The sequence below is a fragment of the Tupaia chinensis genome, unplaced genomic scaffold (assembly GCF_000334495.1).
Source record: "Tupaia chinensis unplaced genomic scaffold, TupChi_1.0 Scaffold000294_3, whole genome shotgun sequence".
NCBI lineage: Eukaryota > Metazoa > Chordata > Mammalia > Scandentia > Tupaiidae > Tupaia > Tupaia belangeri.
In genome coordinates this window covers 301,104-320,678 of record NW_006159781.1, presented here as the reverse complement: position 1 = coordinate 320,678, position 19,575 = coordinate 301,104, and the positions used below count along the sequence as shown (strand labels likewise).

The 19,575-nt window shown below is 49.0% G+C and overlaps 1 protein-coding gene and 1 pseudogene across 1 annotated transcript in view; both read right to left on the bottom strand.

Moving 5' to 3' along the window:
* A4GALT (alpha 1,4-galactosyltransferase (P1PK blood group)) overlaps nt 1-19,575 on the bottom strand; it is a 34,255-nt gene that overhangs the window by 13,739 nt on the left and 941 nt on the right. The window lies entirely within an intron of this gene.
* LOC114008162 (heterogeneous nuclear ribonucleoproteins A2/B1 pseudogene) lies at nt 38-2,646 on the bottom strand (annotated as a pseudogene).

Genomic DNA, 19,575 nt, shown 5'->3' with positions numbered 1-19,575 from the left:
GGACGGGCGGGTGCTGGGGGCGCGAGGACGGAGGCGGATGGGCGAGTGCTGGGGCCATGAGGATGGAAGGGGACGGGCAGGTGCTGGGACATGAAGACCACGTGTGGGAACTGAAAGCTCCTAAGAAAGAACAGAAGGAAAAGAAGCCATTTCAGAAATGAAAATGAAACCACACGCAATACAAGGAAAGCCCACCCCATTCAAGATACAGTAAGAGATGTAGAGACTAGTAGAAGTGGGGCCAGGTTACTTTGCTGGCCTTCCACATGGCTGACCTCAGCTGAGTCCCTGACCCCGTGACTTGAGACTCACACCAGGAGCATGTACATGTGTGCCCGAGACCCCAGGAGGAGGGTGGGAGGAGGACTGTGGTGGTCACCCCCGGGGGTGATTTCTCACTGCCCCATTGACTGCCTCTGTCTCTTTCCGGTGAGCATGCATGCCTTAAGGCAAAAACTTAAAAAACAAAAAAAGTAATCTCACAGAGAGAGAGAGAGATCCAGAGAGGGAGAGATAGAGAGTCTCCAGCAGATAGTGTGGTGGATAAGGCACTGGATTCCCATATGGCTGACTGAGATTCAAGTCCTGGACCTGGTGACTTGCTTCTTCACTTTCTCTCTGATCAAATTAATAAAAGTAAATGAACTAATTCTTTTTTTTCTTTAGAATTATTTTATTAAATCATAAATGTACAACAGCTTCTTAACTCTACACACACACTTAAATTGCTTAAAGGAAAAATGTTATGTCTAATTACACCATGATTCTGGCTAACAGCTTTTCAAAACTTTTGAGAAAAATCTGAAGAAAGGTTTCACATGTCACCTGAAACTTACCAATTTAACATGATCAAAGAAGGAATGCTTCCACACTCTTACAAAGACCACTAGAAAGAAACAATTAAAAAGCTAAGGAACTGTCTCAAAGGCATTGTTTTTTACAGTCCTCCCTCCACGGTAAGGTAATGTTATTAAATAATCCAGCCCACTCACAACACCCTCTGTATCTGCTCTGGCGTCTTCTGCCACACGCTGCATAGTCGTGCGTGATGGAGGTAAGTTTCCTCAACACTGTTATTTCAGTAACCTGAAGCTGTCCTGTCAGCCCTGGGCTCTCGTCCCTCCCATGTATACAGCGAAGCCCAAGCCAAAGAGGGAGAAGCTCAATCGGCTCCTCCCACCATAACCCCCACTTCTTCCACTGCCTCCTGGACCATAGTTCCCGCCACCATCTGGTCCCCCCATGTTCCCGCTACTACCAAAGTTCCCACTCCTCATTGGACCATAGTGAGAAGGTTGCTAGTTATAGCTTCCCAAATCATTGTAACTTCCATTTCCATAATTCCCCCCTCCGTAGCCCCCACCCTGGTTGCCGTCTCCAGATCCTCCACCACCATATTCTCCTCTTCCTCCTCCATAACCAGGGCTACCTCCAAAATTGCCACCTCCAGGTCCGCCTCCATGCCCATGATAGCCACCCCCAAATCCACGTCCATTTCCATACCCATCGGATCCTCCTCTAAAGTTACTTCCTGGTCCTGGTTCAAAATTTCCACCCCCACCACGTGAATCTCCGAAACCGAAACTGCCTCCTCTTCCACCCCTAGAACTTAGACTTCCTGCATTTCCTGTCTAGAAAAGCCTTTCTTACTTCTGCATCGTGTCCATCCATTGATAGTGTGGTATTTCTGCAAAAGTTTTACCCACAGGATCATGGTCGTCAAAAGTGACAAAGCCGAAGCCTCCGTTCTTCCCAGATTGTCTATCCCTCATGATCTCAATGGCGTCAGTTTCCATATTCCTCAAAAGGATCTGGAAGGCGATGTTCCTGTCTCTTCTTCAGTTCCGCCAACAAACAGCTTCTTCACAGTGACACGAGCCCCGTCGCGCCACGACAGGTCTGGGCTCAACGACCCTCCCATCAGTTGGAGGAAGCCTGGCAGCCAGGGCAGCATCACCTCATGGGGTGAGAAAGTCACAGATAAGCCCTCTTGATCTTTCGCTTGCAGGATCCCGCATTACCAGTCTGTAAGCTGTCCCCACTGCTCGGAGGAGTCTCTCAGACTCTCTTCTGTGGTTTCGAAGCATAAGCCACCAATAAAGAGTTGACGGAACTGCTCCTTTCCTCTCTCCATCGCGAACTCAGGCGCTTCAGCCCGATTTCCCGCAGCAGATCGACATGAGAGAGATCTCCGCGGACGAACACGAGCCGGACTCACCCCTGCGCTGTAATGAGAACTACCGCTGCTCAAGAAATGCCGCCGCCAGGAGGACCTCCCAGCAGGGCCCGGCGCTGCTGCTGCTCTCAATGAACTAAGTCTTAGCGAAATTGTATGTATAATACATATAAAGGGAGAAGTAAAAACAATCAAGCAGAAACAACCAAAGTGATAGAAGAAGTCAAGAAGAAGAAGAAGACGACGACGAAGGAGCAATACAGACACACGTGAAGGAGAGCCAACAAATGTGTCCCTGGAGTCTACAGCAACAGAAGAGAAGAAATATTTACAATTATAATCGAGGAAGACTTGCCTGGAATAAGGGAAGATTTGCTTTCATGAACTGAAAGGAACAGCGTGCACTAGAGAACAACAACCCTTGGGACCAGCAGTTGGCGTAATGGCTATGTCGCTGGACTCCCATGTAGCCGACCGCAGTTCAAGTTCCGGACCTGGTGGCTTAAACTCACACCGGGTGTGTATGCATGCGTGTCCAAGATCCCAAGAGGAGGATTAGGGATTGCGGTGTGGCCATTGCCCTAGGGGGTGATTTCTTGCTTTCTGTCTCTCTGTCTCTCTCTGTCTTTCTGGCACGTTCATGCACCCTATAGCAAAAACCTCTCCAAAAAAAGAAAAAGAGAACAGCAACCCCATATGGTAAAATCCAAAACACCGACTAGTAAAATTACAGAACCTTTGACAAAAATAAATCTCCGGGCAGCTAGACAAAAAGATCGAGCTGTCAGTGAGGAAAAGAGGATCCCCTTGACATCGGAGTGTTCAATAGCAACACCTGATGACAGAAGACCGAACAGGAAGACTGGCAGGGTTTTCAAGGAAGAATATTTGAGCCAAGGATTTAATTTGTAGCCACACTGCTCTTGAAACACAAAGGCCACCACCAACAGCGTGCAAATACGAGGACCCGGCGATATTGTTCCTACCAAAACTTCGTGCAATGACTAAGAAACAGGCACCAGCCAATCGAATGACAACTGGAACAACTCCGGCAAAGCACTAAGTGCATCTCACTACCGATTATAAAAGAAAGTGAAGTAGATTAAGGACAACAGAATGGAACGAAAATGTTAGGCAGGCAGTGTAGAAATGATGCAGCTGGGGGCCAGTCAGCAGTATGGTGGTTAAAGGGGATAGCTCTCAAACGGTGACTGCATGGTTCAAGTCCTGGACCTGGTAGCTTGAAAAACACTCTAGATGGGTGTGTGTGCATGCCGAGAGGGGGGGGAGAGGGGAAGAGGGAGAGAGGGGGGGGGGGAGAGGGCGGGAGAGAGAGAGAGGGAGAGGGAGAGAGAGAGAGGGAGAGAGGGAGAGAGAGAGAGGGGAAGGAGGGAGGGAGGAAGGAAACAGCTAATGAAAACTGGTAGGGAAGTGAGGAAGAACATGGAAAGTGGAACGAGCTCATTGGGTATGTCAGGAAGAGAGAGATAGAGGGAGAGACAGACTTCTTCTTTTTTTTTTTTTTTTTTGAGAGAATTTTGCTATAGGGCATGTGTGCTTGCTGGAGAGAGACAGAGAAAGTGAGAAGTCACCCCTGGGGGGACGGCTGCAGCACAATCCCTTCTCCTCCATTCTCTTGGGACTTCGGGCAGGCACACACATGCCCAGCATGTCTCTAGCTGCTGGGTCCAGGACTCAAACCACGGTTGGCCACATGGGAGTCCAGTGCCTTAACCACCACACCACCTGCGGCCCAGACTGGTATCTTTGACAGGATCTCACCATTTCACAATCTACCGGCCCCAGGCTCCCAGTTAGCTAGGAGCAAAATGCAGAGGTAAGAGTTAAATGGTAAAAAGTTCGAGCATACACAAATCCCAAAGATAACTGCAGTGAAGGATATTGCCCTGCTCTATCTCATCAAATGTGCCACTGTTTACGAAATGCATCCTTACGTTCTGTTCCACTAAGAAATAAAAAAGACCTATGTTAGATTCACGGCCCAACCTAAACAGGCCTGGCACGGTGGTATATGCCTATGGTTTTAGCTAGCTGGGGCCGGGGCGGCAGGGTCGCGACTGGTGAGCTCCTGAACCTCCCGTGTAACAGAAACGTTCGGGCTGGCAGTGGTGGTGGTTAAGGTGCCGAGCCCCACGTGTGTCTCCAGAATCCCGAATGGACAATGGAGAAGAAGCGATTACAGTGTGGCCATACCCTGGTGAGGGGTTCTCTCTCTCCCTCTCCCCAGCAAGCTCAAATGCCCTTGGGAAAAAAAGTTAAAATTTAAAAAAAGAAAAAGAAAAAAAGTTAGAGGAGTGGGGTAAGGTGTTCCTGAGGCTTGTCACAGGTACAACATAATTCTTACGAATGACTTCAGTCATCTCAGAGGCTAAGACCTGTGTCTCCCCACGCTGCCTCCTCACCTCTGCTCATCAAGGGTGGGAGCAACACGCTTCTTACAGGTGCTTCACCGCTGCCTCTATTTTTTTTTTTTGAATAATTTTATTTAACTTATTATTATTATTTTCCAGTTTGATAGAGAGAGAGAGAGAGTGAGAAAGCAAGCCTCCAGGTCCAGGACTCGAACAGTGGTCAGCCATGTGGGAGTCCAGTGCCCTTAACCACCACGCCACCCGCCGGCCTCACTGCTATCTCTAGAAAGATCTTCTGAACTGCCAGGACCGCTGCTTCAGTCTCCACGCTGCTGCCTGAGCAGGCAAGGCAGGTGGACAGAGTCCAGAGTGGAGTCAGGAGGGAGACACCTGCCTTAGAGTCACTCCATGCAGCATCAGCTACAAGGAGGGCCACGGGGCCACGGGAGGGGCAGGAAGAGGCACCGAATTAGACTTCTTGTTCGGAAGAGAGACCTTAGATAACCACAGAAACAGGGACTGGGAACACTGGCCAAGGGTGCTCAGATGACACTGCGCTGGGTGAGACACGAGCCCTCCTACAGACCAGGACCCTCTTTTTTTTTTTTGGTTTGGTTTGGTTTGGTTTTTTTGGAGAGGTTTTTGCTATAGGGTGCGTGCGCTCGCCAGACAGACAGAGAGAGACAGAGAGACAGAAAGCGAGAAATCACCCCCCAGGGGGGATGGCCACGCCACAATCCCTTCTCCTCCATTCTCCTCTCGGGATCTTGGGCACACACGCACACGCGCCCGGCATTAGTTTAAGCCACCAGGTCCGGGACTCAAACCTCAGTCTACTACATGGGAGTTCAGTGACATAGCCATTACGCTAACTGCTGGTCCCAGGACCCTCATTTTTAAAGCAAAGAAAACAGGTCATATGACCAAAGAATATACTTGTCCCCATGCCCTCACACAAAGACATACAAAATAATAATAATAAAGTTAAATAAAAACTATTTTTTCTAAAACAGTCATTTTTATTTAAATTTATTCACTTTTTAAAGAATTATTTAACTTTATTCATTTTTTAAAAATTTGACCAGATAATTTCAAACTCTACCCTGATAATAGATAATGCACTTTCAAGTGGAGCTGATGAACTATTCATGAAAATTGATCATGAAGAAAGTCTCAATAATATAAAAAAATTAAACATTTCGTGATTACAAGGAAATATACTATGAAGTTAATGTGAAAATCGGGAAATTAAAAAAAAATCTCTCTTGGAGGACCAGCAAGTGGCATGGTGGTAAAGGCACTGAACTCCAACATGGCCGACGACGGTTTGAGTCCTGGACATGGCAGCTTGCATTCTAGCTCTCTGGTGAGTGCACATGCCCTGTAACAAATTTAAAAATAACAACGATAATAGATAAAATTAAATAAATTATTCTTTTTTTTAAAAAAATCTCAGGGCCAGCAGGTGGTGTGGTGGTTGAGGTGCTGGACTCCCACATGGCTGACTACTGTTCGAGTCCTGGTGATGGTTTGCTGGTGGTTTGCTTTCTCACTTGCTCTCTCTTTCTCTGATCAAATTAAAAAATAATAATGATATTTAATAAAATTAAATATTTCTTTAAAGAAAAAATCTTCCTTGGGCTGGCCCTGTAGATTTAGAGAGCTGGATTCCACATGGCTACTGTAGTTTGACTCCCAGCTCTGGAGGCTTGGAAAACATGCCAGGCATGTATGTGTGTGTGCATGCATGCTGAAACCCTGACAGGATGGAGAAATGGAGAACTATTGTGGTGTGGAAATCATTTCCTGGGGGATGATCTCTCACTTTCTCTCTCTGTCTCTGCCCTGTGGGGGGGAACTAAAAAAGAAAAAAAAAGGAATTACAAACTGAATTTGTAGGATTTTTAAATTTTCCTTTTCTAACATCTTTAAAAAGAGAATTATGTATTTCATTAATTCCAGTTGTTATTATTATTTTTTAATTTGACCAGAGAGAGAGAGAGAAAGGGAAAGTGAGAAAGCAAACCGCCAGGTTCAGGACTTGAACCATGGTTGGCCATAGGGGAATCCAGCGCCTTTAACCACCATGCCACCTGCCGGTCCCTCTAAAGTGGTTTTCTAGGGTTTGTATGCTCGCCTGCGAGAGACAGAGAGGGAACGCAGCCTTGGGGGTGGCCATGTTGTACTCCCTGCTCCTCCATTCTTCTCTTGGGATTTTGTACAAGTACGCACATCTGCTCAGCATGGCCTTCAAGACACTGGGTCTGGGACTCGAAGCATATTGTTGGCCCTGTAGGATCCAGCTGCTCTAACTACTACACCACCAGCTAGCCCTGAATGTGTAGGGTTTTTAGAAAACAAAAATAAGAGAGACCAGCAGTTGGCATGGCTATGTCGCTGGACTCCCATGTAGTTGACCATGGTTCGAGTCTGGGACCCGGTGGCTTAAACTCACGCTGGGTGTGTGTGCGTGCGTGCGCAAGATCCTGAGAGGAGAATGGAGGAGAAGGGATTGCGGTGTGGCCATCCCCCCGGGGTGTGAATTCTCATTTTCTGTCTCTCTCTGTCTTTCTGGCGAGCGCACGTGCCCTATAGCAAAAACCTCTCCAAAAGAAGAAAAGAAAAACAACAAGAAGAAAGCAAAAATATTCAAAACACAAATCTATAGGGTATAGCTACAACAGCAAAGAGGAGGATATTTTTAGCTTCCCATATATGTAATCATTGAAACAGAAAGGTAAACATAAACAAATAAAGGGCTAGTCTAAAAATGTTAAGAGTCTGGCTCTGCAGTACAGGGGTAATAGGCTTTAAGAGAAGCTGGCGATGGGCAGGAGGGCCCACGGCTGGTAGTGTGGTGGTTAAGGCCGAGGGGTCACACACGGCCAACTGATGGCTCTAATTCTGGGAAGAGGACAGAGAGGGAACTGTGGTATGACCACCCCCCTGGGGGTGAGGGTTCCTCACTTTCCCTCTCTCTTTCTCTCACTCTGGTGAGCACACGTGACTTATAGCACATGTCGATCTCAGTTTGAAACCCCAGCTTGGTCAGCCTGCAACACAGAGGGCCTATGCATGAGTACCCAAGAGCCAATGGGCTGAAGAACTGCAGGGAAGAGAGAGACAGAGAAACAGGCAGAGAGGGAAAGTGAGACGTCACCTCTCAGGGGATAGCCATGCTGCAACCCCTTCTCCATCTGTTCCTCCTGTCGGGATTTTGGGCATGCATGTATATGTGCCTGGTATGACTTTCTAAGCCACTGGGCCCAGGACTTGAACCACAGAGTAGGCCATGTGGGATTCAGTGCCTTAACCCCCATGCTACCGGCAAGCCTGCAAACTAAGCTGTAGCACAGATTCTAAAACCTGAACAAGATAGACGATTGCGTACATTTCTTTTATAAATATTATTATAGAAATCCTAAAACAAATAAGCAAATAGACTTAAGCAGCACATTAGAAGCATCGAATATCTGGGGCCAGGGGGTGGCACGTGTGATGGAACTAGGCCACATGAGGAAGGGCCGTGTTCATGTCACAAGAGCTCTCTGGGCACACTGGGCATGTGCACACCTGGGACCGCGGCTGGCTGAGATGGAGGTAGAGCACAGTGGGAAAGTCTTTTAGGGGGTGCCTGTTTCTCTCTCTCTTTCATGGAATAAATAAATGAACTTTTTAAAAAAGAGGAAAGGAAGGGGCCAGCAGGTGGCGTGGAGGTTAAGGCACTGGATCCCATGTGGCCGACTTCATGGTTTGGGTCCTGGACCTGGTGGCTTGAAAATCATGCCAGGTGTGTGTCTGTGTGCACAAGTGCTCAAAATCCCAAGGGGAGAATGGAGGAGAAATGATTGCATCCCGGCTGAGAGGTGCTTTCTCATTGTCCCTTTCTCTCTGATGGTCTCTGGTGAGCACACGTGCACTACAGCAAAACTCTTAAAAAATAAAAATTTTAAAAAAGGGAAAAGAATAAAACATTCAAACCAAGAGGGGTTTATTCTAGGAATGCAAGGATGGTTCAATATTTAAAAATCATTAATATGGGTGGCATGGTAGTTAATGGCGCTGGACTTCCACATGACCGACTGTGGTTTGAGTCCTGGACCTGGTGGCTTGCTTTCTTGCTTTCCCTCTCTCTCTCTCTCCTTCTGCCCCTTTCTGGCCAAATTAAAAAATAAGTAAATAAATAAAGTTAAATAAAATAATTCTTTTCAAAATCATTAATAATTCATCATATTAATAGATAAAAGGAGAAAAAGCACACAGTCATCCAGTGATACTAAAAAGTATTTGCTGAAAGAGCTAACACTCGTTCTTAATGAAGGAACCCATGGATGCCTGCTTAACTAAATGATATGAATCTTCATGAAAGCCAGGAGCCAGTTTCACACATGGGCACTGTCATGGAGGTCAGGGAAATGACGAAGAAGCTGGCATCAACACTGCTAGTGATGAGCATGCTGCATGTGGGCAGCAAAGCAATATGACAAGAAAAAGAAAACAGAGGTATAAAAATTATGGAGATAGTTAAGACTGTCATCTTTAAAAATAATTATTTTATTTAACTTTATTTATTTATTTTTATTTGACTAGAGAAGGACAGAGTGAGAGAGACAGGAAGTGAGAAAGCAAGTCACCAAGTCTGGGACTTCACAAGTGCTCAAAATCCCAAGGGGAGAATGGAGGAGAAATGATTGCATCCCGGCTGAGAGGTGCTTTCTCATTGTCCCTTTCTCTCTGATGGTCTCTGGTGAGCACACGTGCACTACAGCAAAACTCTTAAAAAATAAAAATTTTAAAAAAGGGAAAAGAATAAAACATTCAAACCAAGAGGGGTTTATTCTAGGAATGCAAGGATGGTTCAATATTTAAAAATCATTAATATGGGTGGCATGGTAGTTAATGGCGCTGGACTTCCACATGACCGACTGTGGTTTGAGTCCTGGACCTGGTGGCTTGCTTTCTTGCTTTCCCTCTCTCTCTCTCTCATTCTGCCCCTTTCTGGCCAAATTAAAAAATAAGTAAATAAATAAAGTTAAATAAAATAATTCTTTTCAAAATCATTAATAATTCATCATATTAATAGATAAAAGGAGAAAAAGCACACAGTCATCCAGTGATACTAAAAAGTATTTGCTGAAAGAGCTAACACTCGTTCTTAATGAAGGAACCCATGGATGCCTGCTTAACTAAATGATATGAATCTTCATGAAAGCCAGGAGCCAGTTTCACACATGGGCACTGTCATGGAGGTCAGGGAAATGACGAAGAAGCTGGCATCAACACTGCTAGTGATGAGCATGCTGCATGTGGGCAGCAAAGCAATATGACAAGAAAAAGAAAACAGAGGTATAAAAATTATGGAGATAGTTAAGACTGTCATCTTTAAAAATAATTATTTTATTTAACTTTATTTATTTATTTTTATTTGACTAGAGAAGGACAGAGTGAGAGAGACAGGAAGTGAGAAAGCAAGTCACCAAGTCTGGGACTTGAACCGCAGTTGGCCGTGTGGAAGTCCAGCATTCTTAACCACCAATACCACCTGCCGGCCCAAAACTGTTATTTCCATTTGATGTTATCGTACACCTATAAAAGCCAAGAGAATGTTAGTGTATACTTAGAAAAGAGAAGCTATCGGAAAACTACAAACAATAAACTGTGGCAGAAAACACACACACACACTCACTTCATACAAATAACCAGAAGCGGCAGTTAAAAAAATATAATAAGGGGCCAGCAAGTGATGTGGTGGGTAAGGCGCTAGACTCCCACATGGCCAACTGTGGTTTGAATCCTGAACCTGGCTGCCTGCTTTCTCATTCTCTGTCTCCTTCTGGTGAGTACACAAGCCCTATAGCAAATTAATAAATAATAATAATAATAAATGAAGTAGCTACTTAAAAAAGAAAAAAAGGATATAAGGAAAGAGAAAAGTCCACTTACACAACTACTACCACCATGCTTGATGGTTAAATGTGACAAAAAATGCTGGAAATCTCTGAACAGATGTTAGGCCCCTGAAGAGCTTGAAAGCAAGCCTGAACAGGTGGAAGGACGTGCTATGTTCCAGAATGAGTGTTCGCTTATAGAAACGTCCACTTTCTCTCAATCTGCAAATCGTATGTGATTCTGGAGTTAGGCTAATTGGTTCTAAAAGTCATACGAAAATAAACACGCGAGAACGCACAGAGAAAGCCGAGATGGCCGAACAAACAAGGAAGGCCGGGTTGGCCCTTGGACGGTGAAACGGGCAACCAAGTTTCGTAATTAAAACAACGTAGTCTCGGCACGTGAACAGGCAGACCAGGGAAGGAAAAGAAATCACAGAAATACCATCTCAAAGCAGCTGGGTAAAGCCGGGTTTTCTGCCGGGTGTGGGGCTGCTGGGGCAGCCAGGGGGCGGGGGCAAGTGTTCTGGAGTGTTCTCTACCTCTGAGCGCCGGGAGAGAGTCCCGGTGTAAATATTAAAACCCGTAAAAATGTGGGCCCGCAGGTGGTATGGTGGATAAGGTGCTGGATCTCACGTGGCTGACTCCGAGGGTCAAGTCACCAGGCAGCCTGAAAACACACCACGTGCATGCGCATGTGTGTCCCAAATCCCAGGTGGTGGGGGTTATGACATGGCCACCTCCTCTGCTCCCAGAAATCATGGGCGATTTCTGACTTTCCCTCTTTCTCTCTCTCTCTCTCTCTGTCTCTCCAGCGAGCACATGTGCCCTATGGAGAAAAAAAAAATCTCTAAAATAGAACAAAAGCCCCATAAAAATGTAGAACAAACATGAGTGGATTCACTTATAACTTTGGGGTTGGGAATGTTTTCCTAATTATGTATGAAATCCAGAAGTCATAAGAAAAAAAGATGAATAAACTTCATTGCTGGAAAGAAACAAACTCCATGTCCTCTTCCAAAATACAACCAAGAAAGTCAAAACTGGGCCCACCTGGTGGCTTGGTTAAGGCAGCCGAATCCCACACGGCCAACTGTGCAGTTCAAGTCTTGGAACTGATGGCTTGAAAAAGCTGGAGTGGCCAGCAGGTAGTGTGGTGGTTAAGGCACTGGACTGCCATAGGGTCAACAATGGTTCGTTCAAGTCCCAGACCCAGAGGCTTGAAAATCTCGCTGTCTCTGTGTGTGTGTGTGTGTGTGTGTGTGTGTGTGTGAGTGTGCACATGAGCAAATTCCCGAGAGGAGAGAATGCAGAAGGGACTGTGGAGTGCTCATCCCCCTGGGGGGTAGTTTCTCACTTTCTCTTCCTCTGTCTCTCCAGTCAGTATACATGTCCTATGGCAAAAACCTAACAATAACAACAAAGTTTAAGGGGCCCGCAGGTGGCATGGTTAAGGGTGCTGGACCCCCACATGGCAGACTGCGGTTCGAGTCCTGAACCTGGTGGCTTGTTATCTCACTCTCACTTTCCCCCTCTCTCACTTTCTCCCTCTCTGGTCAAATTTAAATAAATAAATAAATAAAGTTTAATGAAATAATTCTAAAAAAAAAAAAAAAAAAAACTAAAAGAAAGGAAAATAAGCTTGGTGTATATGGTGCATGCCCAAAATCCAGAAATGAGAATGGACAGGAATGGACTGTAGCATAGCCGTCCCTGGGGGTGCTTCCTCACCTTCCCTCTCCCTGGCTTTTTCACTGTCTCACCGGTGAGCACAGGTACCCCACAGCAAATTTTTTAAAAATGTAAAAATTAAAAAAAAAAGAAGTCAAGACTAAGGCTGGGTCTGGGCACAGGATACCGCACTGCTCAAGAGAAGCGGGGTCCCGCACAGCAACCATGGCTGATTCCTGCACAGTCAGCCCGAGACAGGCGGGGCCAGTGCACGGTGGCCCCCACAGGACCTGACATGCTGGGGAGTGTGCGGGTGTCCCCACAGGACCTGACATGCTGGCCAGTGTGGGGGTGGCTCCCACAGGACCTGACACGCTCAGCTGGGGTTCAGTGGCCCCGACAGGACCTGCCAGGCGGGAGGCCTGGAGGAAGAGGGACCGCAGTGAGGCTGGTCCCTGTGGAGGCTGCTACTCGCTTTCTCTCGCTCTTGTTTATTCACTCTCTTGTGAATGAGGAAAGAAAATTTTTTAAGAAAACAATGAAGTCAAAATAGACATGACAGTGTGGGACAACTTGGATGCCCCCTCATAGCAGAAAGGTACCATTTCCCAAACACACAAAGTGCTCCCAGAAATCATGGGAAGTCCCACATTCCGGAAGAAAGCAGGTCAAAACAGTTTGCACAAACCCCACATATGACTTCCACAACTAAGCAAGATCAAAGATCTTTTTTATTTTTTTTAGTTTGCTACAGTTTGCTATAGCACTTGCTGATGGGAAAGAGAGAGAGAAAGAAATAGCAAGAGATAGGGAGACAGAGACAGAGAGAGTAAGAAAGCATCCTCCAGGGGAGAGACAGAGACAGAGAAGAAAAAGGAAGAAAACATGCTGTCACATGGTAATCCCGCCTCTTCTTGGGATTGTGAGCACGTGCGCATATGCACCCAGTGTATTTTTCAAGTCGCAGGGTCTGGGAATCAAACCAAGCAGTCAGTCATTTGGGGACCCAGCTGCTTCAACCATCACACCACCTGGCTGGCCCTAAGGATCCTTTAAAAGTAAGGGAAATGCAATTTTTTTTTTTTTTTGAGAGGTTTTTGTTATAGGGCACATGTGCTCGCCAGAAAGACAGAGACAGACAGAGAGACAGAAAGCAAGGAACCAACCCCCAGGAGAATGGCCACGCCACAATCCCTTCTTCTCCATTCTCCTCTCGGGATCTCGGGCATGCACGCACCCGGCGTGAGTTTAAGTCACCAGATCCGGGACTCGGACTGCGGTCAACTACGTGGGAGTCCAGTGACATAGCCATTACGCTAACTGCTGGTCCCATAAGGGAAATGCAAATGTAAGCACCTGTCAGATGAGCAGAAGTCCAAACATTTACCCACATGTTCCCTGGTGAAACTGGCATGTATGCACTCTGTGCCAGGCAGGCTGAAAGGGTCCACTGGCAGTGGAGGAAATTTAGCAAAATCCATCAAAATCACATCGGCATTTATCCTCTAGACATGTGGTACTGCTCTGGGGATTTGTCTTACAGACAAGGGGCATTTGTAAAATGTCACAGATTAGTTTGCAATCGCAAAAGATTAGACAAGCCAAGGTCTGGCTCAAGAGGCTGGTTAAATAAAGACGTCGAGGGCACGGAACGCAGCGTCAGCTCCCGGAGGACAGGAACTAGGACTGCTCTTCCCCGCTTAGGGCCAGTGCAGATCCTAGCACATAGCAGTTGCTCAATGCTTAATTTCCGAGAATGAGGTAATGAGTCCTGTTCTGTCCACTGTGAGGACTCATAGGGGCATGCCTTTCGCAAACGACAAACGATGTGCAAATGCAAACTGCAACTGTTAGAGATGTAAGCAGTACGCGTCTCCCCACCCGAGGCCACGAGATAAAGTCAGATGCCTCGACTCACACACTAAAGTACCTGGTGCTAAGTCCCCGACTTGAGAGAAAGTTCCACGCTGCTTCATTTACTCCTTTTTTACTGTTCTAAGATGAAAAGCAGAGCTGGCCCTGTAGCTTGGTGGAGCACGCCTAGAGCAGGTCCCACATTGCTGGTAAGGGTTCAGGTCCTGACTTGAAGCACACACTGGTCATGTGTGCACATGTTCGGAATCCTGATGTGAATGAGAAAGGGGGAGATAGTGTGTGACCAGGCCCCACTTGGGGTGCTTTCTCTATCCCCCTGTCCTCTTTTTCTCTCTTATGCACTCATTCGTACACATGCACACGGTCTCTGAAATTAAATAAAAAACCCAGTAGCAGTAGCAACCCCCCACCACCCACTCTGCCATACTCTCCCTCTGAGCACCTCCTGACTGGACACTGCCTGGCACGAGACCTAGGTCCTGTCTTTTTCTTTTTTTTGGAGAGGTTTTTGCTATAGGGTACCTGCGTTCGCCAGACAGACAGAGAAACAGAGAGATAGAAAGCGAGAAATCACCCCCCAGGGGGGATGGCCACTCCGCAATCCCTTCTCCTCCATTCTCCTCTCGGGATCTTGGGCACGCACGCACACACGCCTGGCGTGAGTTTTAAGCCACCGGGTCTGGGATGCGAACCACGGTCGACTACATGGGAGTCCAGCAACATAGCCATTATGTTAACTGCTGGTACCCCCTGGGTCCTGTCTTTTTCACTTTTGCGCTGTGACCCTGGAGTGTGAGCTGAACCTAGATATCTCCATCTGTGAAATAAAGAGCTTGAACAAGACAATCGCTTGGGGTCCTTCTAGAAAGACCTTGCGAATCTGTTCTTTCTGGCACCGGTTCTGCCCATTCTATCGGCAGTGGCCATCGCTGACCTCTTGGAGCATCACCTTCCCTTGGGGGCAAGGTTGAGGGCACAGACAGGTCACGAGGTCAGAGGGATGACCGTCCGTAGTCAGAGTTCCTGCGGGACCAGACGCGTGAAGTCGCCTTGGAAGGAGACGGAGCCAGCCCTCAGCTCCAGCCCTTAGCTCCAGCATCCCGTCAATGAATGCTGGAGCACCTACCCTGTGCCAGCCCTCGAGAGGTCAGGGAACGCGCGAGGCAGTGGAAGGACAGGCAGGGTCTATGGCTCCATGGAGCGGGTCTTCGTCCACAGCTGCATGGCTAATGGGAACACCAGAGACTGGGTTGGCCTGGCTCACGATACTGGTGGCTGCAAAGTTCACAAGAGTAAGGCTGGCATCGTGATGGCCTAGGTCACAGCATGGCCAACGCAGCAGGGAGGCTGGCGGGCACTTGCAGGCGGAGTGCCGCCTGTGGGCAGCTCTCTCATAAGGACCTGCTCTCCGGAGAGCCAGCCCCGTCACGAGACCCCACCCAGTCTCCCGAGACTGCATTAGTCCACTTAAGAGGCTGGTGACTCCACGGTCCAGTTCCTGCCCACGAGGACAAGTTCCAAAATGTGGCCCTTTGGAGGGTAAATCATTATCCAATCCAGAAGAGAGCTGATTTTTTTTTATTTTGCCAGAGGGCACGTACACTCCAGTGAGAGAGGGAGAAAGCACCCCCAGTGGAGCACGTTCTTGTCGCAGTCCCTTCTCGTCCAGTTTTCCTTCCTGTTGGGATTTTGGGCACGCATGCACACAACTCCCCATGTGGTTTTCAAGCCACCAAGTCCAGGACTTGAACCACAGGACTGGTCGTGTCGGATTCACACGCCTTAATCACTAGGCTATGGAGCTGGCCCCAGAGCTCATGTCCTACTAGCGGAAAATCATCAAAGAAATCCAGAAATCCGCCAGGAGGTGAGGGTCTGTGAGGTGGGTGGGCCGGCAAGAGCTGCTGCAGAGGGCCTCTCTAAAAGCACTTCCCGGGAAATGTGGCTTCCTGGGGGAAGTGCAACTCAAGCAGGAGAGAGCGCCCTGCAAAGACACTCCCTGCTTTGCTCTTTATCTTCATGACCACGGGGGCATGTAACACGGTCAGGCTTTCTGTGTGACCCTGGCGCCGAGGACACCCTGCTAGCGTTTTAGTCTGCTCCTGCCAGAGTCCTTCTCCGGCCTCTGTTCACACAGGGCCGTGCTGACGCAGAGCCACACGCAGGCGGACACACCGAAGGAGACCCTATTACACACGCTGTTCTACGCCTCAGTTTCGTTTTTCACTTAAAAACATGTTGCCTTGGGCCAGCCCCACAGGATTGTGGTTAAGCATCATGCACAGGGGTCTGGACCCTACATAAGTAAGCTTGGTTCAAATCCAGGCTCCGGAGGCTTAGAAAACATGCACCTGTGTGCATGGTTACCCCAAATCCTGACAGGATGGAGAAACAGAGGAAAAAGGACTGCAATGTGACCACGCCCTGTTGGGGGGTGCACACGTGCTGGTGCTTGCCTGCAGGGTGGACAGGAGCTGCCCGGACCCGGGCTTCTGATCTCTGTACCCTCCCCACTCCAAGACATAGCCTCTCTGTCTCTTTCCAGTGCAAGCTCCCTCTAGCAATAAACAGGCAAAAAAACATGTGGGGTCCCTGGGCTCTCAAACTAGCTGGTGGTGCCATAACACCCTTTAGGCATTTATAAACAACATCGAGGTGAGCACCTTCAGTTACCTATGGCCTTAGAACCCAGAGACCGGGTCAAAGGCACTGAGATTTTATTTTCTTAGGTCTTTGCCATAGGGTGTGTGCGCTCACTGGAGAGAGACAGAAAGTGAGAAATCATCCTGGGGTGGGGGGGGAGGGACGGCCACACCACAATCCCTTCCCCATTCTCCTCTTGGATTTTGGGCACAGGAGCGTGGAGTGATTTTCAAGCCTCTGGGTATGGTATTCAAACTGCAGCCATGTGGGAGTTCAACGCCTTAGCTGCCAAGCTACCTGCTGGCCCCAAGGCACCATGATTGGAGATTTTAAACAGGTCTCACTGACCTGTGGTCCCCTGCCACTCCCACCCAGCATCAAGGCACATAACTGTCTACCCTCCTAATCCAAGAGTGACAATGTGACCTCCTGGCCCTTTCTGTCTGAGCTGCTGGCCCTGCTGGTGAACCAGAAGTCTCCTGAGTTGGGTAAACTTCATTACGAGCTCCCGGTCCAGTATGGAGCTCTGTAGCGTCATAATAACACCAGTGTGTATTTCCTGAGGGCTGACCATGAGCAGCTGCTTTCTGAGCAGCTTGCCCAGGCTCGTGGTTAGTATGGGGAGAGCCCACCTTCAGCACAGCCCTGCCACCCATCAGCTGGTTGATCCCTAGAGGCGTTCCCCTTCCTCCCCTTCCCGGAGATGCAATGGGAATGATACCACCTGCTCCCTCCCACTCAAGGGAATGAAGGTAGTCAACGGCCCCTGGCCCCAGGGAGCTGGAGACCTCGGGTTCAGAAGCCCTCCTCCCCCTCCACTGGCATCTGGCCATCAGAGCCTATTCTAGGTGCTCTCCAGCCCGCACCCTCCCAGCAGGGCAGGTCTCTCAGAACCAGCCCTGGGCTGCAGCCTCCCACCACCTGCCCCCTCTGAGACGCCATCCCTGGCCAGTCTGCTCAGTTTTCTCTTCTGGCTCATTTCCATCAGTTCATGAATGCAGGCACGGCTCCCTCACCAAAAAGCACACACAGAGTAAAACCAAACTAAAAACCTTGCTCCTCAAAAACTCTCTCTCTCTCTCTCTCACACACACACACACACACACACACACACACACACACTCACACAAAATGCAGTAGCAAAAGCAAAGCTACATGATAACCTGGAAAAGATTACTGCAGAGACAAAAGACAAGGGCCGGCCTTCATGCAGATAAGTCAGCAGGCAGCAGAACCACTCTGATTCTGGGAGGGACAGGGGTGCACGCCCACCGCCTGGGGAAATGCCAGGCTCCCCAGAGCTACCTGCTTCCAGGAACAGCCACACAGAGGTTCAGAGGCCCTGACTACCTGGTTAATTCCCTTCCAGGAAAAATCCAGCAAGCTATAAAGATACATATAAAGTCAATGTAACCTCATCTAAAAGAGCCAAATACTGAAAAGCCGACATGGCAAAGGCTCCATTAACCAGAGATGCTTGAACGACATAAAAAGTACTGTTTAAGGTGAGAAATGTTCATACATGATGCTGGCAGAAAAAAATGTCAACAAGATACTTCGAAATATAAAAAGGTGTTTTTAAAACATCTGGCCAACAAGGGGCAGGTTTTAACAACAGTTATCTCGAAGTGATGCGATAGGAATCCCCGACTCCCACTTGACTCATCCAGGCAACAGGTAGGAAGCACTCACAGGGTGTCCAGCCCAGGTTCCCTCCCTCCCAGGAGCTTCCGACCTGGAGGGTAAGAGTGAAATTGCAGGTGACCAGCAGGAAGTGAGCACACACCTTAGGAGGTCGGGGGAGGGGCTGGGAGGAAGGACATTCCAGAGCTTGAGTGGCCAAGGTGGGAAAGGAGCCAGCTAACCCCTCCGGGACCTGCAGCCCCAGCTGTACTCTGTCCTTGGGGGGCTGGACCCAGGACGCCGTGGCCAGGTGTCTGAGTGTGGCCGGCTGCGGCTGTTGTGGTGTGCCATGACCCTGATATTCCACACAAGCCTTCCTGACACCCAGGGGGACTCCCGGACCCATCACCTGCACTGGGAGTAGCCCTTTAACCCAGGCAATTATAGGGTTTCCATGGTGCAAGGAAACAAAACACATTTTTAAAAAATATCACCCTGGCAGACAATCGGACAGCACTCAGGCATCTGAAACGTTTTTGGGGAGAAAAGTGAAGGGCAGGGTTCCAGGTCTCCTCTTCCTTTCCTTCTTGTATTTTGTCCTTGGGTTTGGGGACTCTCCTAGGGCGCTTCAGCTTTGGAAGCAGAGTGTAGCCCGGTTTAAGGCCCTGGAGCAGGTCTGAAGTTGGGGCGGGCAGGAAGAGGGGGAGATTGGGCAGTTGGGGAGAAAAACAGGAAGGCCACAGGGCCTGATCCGCACCCGGTGATCCTGGGGTATTTGATGAATGACTGATAAATGGCTTTCAGTGACACCCCCACACTCCCACCCCACCCCCACCTGTCCAGACAGCCAGCGCTCAGGGCTGGGGGAGGGGAGAACAGCGGCAGAAAAGGTGTCTAGACTGAGGGTGGGATGCGGCCCGCTCCGCCGACTTGGTCGAGGGGGCGGCACTTGGACCCCGGGTGACAGGCGAGGAGAGCGAGGCGAGGGTTCTGGCCCTGGCGGTGGAGGATGGATTCTGAGCCTCACCCTGGGACCTCATTTTCTCCCAGCTGGAGACCAGGGAGGGGCGAGAAGCCCGCCGGGAAGGCGGAGCGGCGTCTGCGGGTCCCAGGAGGAGCGAGGCTTAGGCCCCGCGACTGTCCCGGCTTTCCCCACTCGTCAGCTCCCACCCGGGCCGTTGCCTCGCCCGGAGTGCCCTGCCCTCCCCGGACGTCCCAATCCTCGGCTCCCGGAGGCCAGCCCGACGCCCCCAGCCCGGCAGTGCCCCCCGCCGGCACTCCCCGCCGCGCTCCTCCCCGCCGGGGCGAGCCCAGCCGGGCGCCGCGG